Source organism: Notolepis coatsorum, assembly GCF_963971535.1.
Source record: "Notolepis coatsorum genome assembly, chromosome: 13".
Lineage (NCBI taxonomy): Eukaryota > Metazoa > Chordata > Actinopteri > Aulopiformes > Paralepididae > Notolepis > Notolepis coatsorum.
The window spans coordinates 31,717,291-31,719,679 of record NC_140177.1 but is presented as its reverse complement, the minus strand read 5'-3'; positions in this window follow the sequence as shown (position 1 = coordinate 31,719,679).

Below are 2,389 nucleotides of genomic sequence, written 5' to 3'. Positions count from 1 at the left end.
AAAAATATATATAGAAATTCGATGAACCGCCCGGCCCTCCTGTATATTATGCGTCCTCACACTCGCCGGTCATAAAACAGTGGAGACATATTGACCGGCGTGTGGATATCCCTGTGGGGGCCAGAGGAGGCGGGCGACCATATTGCGGCGTTGACACAAGCTAGTTTACCCAGCGTGAAGGTCTGCCAGCTCAGATGGGCGTTCAGATGGGAGCCGGCGGTGGGGTGTGGTGGGGAGTGGCGGCCGCGGGGGCCTTGACAGGGCGCCATGCTGCGCACAGACTCTCACCCCGTGCTGCTGCTGCCTCTGTGGGGCTCGGCCCAAAGGTGTGTGACCTGCATGAAAAGTGGCTGACGGCGTAGGTGTCCATGACATTGTTCTCGTAACTCAGTGTTACGCGGACCATGTTCAAGAGCACCCGGGCGCCCCCGCTGCTGGCGGGGTCAATGTACATAACACTTGCCTTTGTGCTGCTTGAGGGTGCAGGCTTTCTTCTGTTACTGTCATGTAAAACGTCCAAGTGGGCTCCGTCACACCGACTACACCTCTTCTTTAAGCGGCACTTGGCTGCCATGTGACTGCGCGCACATCGGTAACAGCGTCGGTTGGACTTTATCCATTGACTCACCTCGTCGGCGGTCATCTTCTTGAACGTGTCACAGTGTGACAGCCAGTGTTCCTTTTCGCAGTACGGGCATACAATCTTCCACTTCTCTTTCATCGAGGGGGTACTGTGGTTCTTGTTGCTCGGTACTGATTCGGCTTGGTGCATGACGGTCACCAGCCTGCGGCCATCGTTTGCTCTCCTAGGTCCCTCTCTGGAGCTTGGCGCGCTCCGCACGAACGTATCCAATTGTAGGCTGTTGACTTCTCTCGCCAGGAAGTCGGCTAGGTCTAGGAGGGATGGCTCGGGACCGTTAGGATCACGGTGGTCTCTTTGCCGCCTGAAGCGCTCTTGTCGGGCGGGCGGAAGCTTCTCTAATATCCTCTCAACATTAGAGTTTGCGTACAGTTCGTGCATACCCTTTTCCTTTTGTGCCCCCAGCATCCCTACCAGGGATTGTACCTTGATAGACAGGTCATCTAGTGAGCGATTGTCTGTGGCTAGGGGTAGACGGTCAATATTCCTTATCTCTTGTATTACGTAGTCCCATATGCGTCCATAACGTTGGTCGAGGGCTGCTAGAGCCGCGGTGTATGGGGTAGTAGAGGTAGAATATGCCAGCGCTATATTGTGCGCTCTGGGCACCTTCAGGTGCTTGAGTAGGATAGCATACTTGTACGGTTCATCTGGTACATCGGACATCATTGTCTCTAAGCACATTCGTAGCTCTGTGTACTGTGCTCTGTTCTCGTGTGTGAAGTCCGGGAACGTCGGTGTGCCAAGGTACGATGCCATGGATGGCTGGCACATCGGTGAGCGTTGGAGGAGAGGCCTCCTAGGCGAGTCTCCTCTTACGTGTCGTGGTGGGCTGGTACCTGTCGGGTACCAAGGCCCGTGTACCCAGGTGCTGTTCCTCGGGGCTGGTCGTGCGTCAAGCTCACCCGTGAATTGAGTCGGGGGTCTGTAGCGCAGAGCCGCGGGGGTAAAGTCTGGGCTGTACTGGACCTCCTGGTCCTGTGGAGTACGATGCTGCTGTTGGGCTTGACTTTCCTCCTCTCCCTCTTCTTCTTCCTCTGCCAGGTCATCTAGATCCTGTAATCTTCTATTTAGTCTCTCAGCAGCGTAGGCCGGTTCTTCCCTGTTGCTGGGTCTCGCATGGACCGGTCGGGGAAGGGGTTCGGAGAGGGGTATAGGCTCTTTCGGTTGGCCGGGCTCAGGGTCGCTTGATCGGGTAGGGGAGGGTGCCCTAGATCCTTGTCTTGACGAGGCCCTGGAGCTCCGTGCGGAGGGAGGGGGGGTTACCCTGGCAATCAGTTGCTCCATTATCTGCGCTTGTAATCGGTCGCGCTCGGCTTCGCGCTTGATGTGAGCTTGGTCGCGCTCTGCTTCGCGTTGGGCTTGGGCTGCGTCGCGCTGTGCATTGGCGGCTCCGCGCTGTGCATCGGCGGCGGCGCGCTGGGCTTCGGCGCGGTCTCTTTCCATATTCTCTTCCGTCTGGAGGCGTCTAGTCTCTAGGCGTATGCGGTCTTCGTCACTCCGTTGCTGCGCCTGGAAGCGCTCTCGCTGGGTCGCAGAGTATTCGCGTTCACTAAGGGCTTGCGCTTGGAGTTGCGCGTGGAAGCGTTCTCGTTCCATGGAAGAATGTTCGCGCTCGCTAAGCGTCTGTGCTTGGAGTCGATCGCGTTCAGTGGAGGCTGCCAGGGTGGCGATAAAGGCCTGCGCCAGCATCTTGTCCGCCTCGCTGGGGGAAGACACTGATGGAGGTGATCGGCTTCTGGCAGTGCT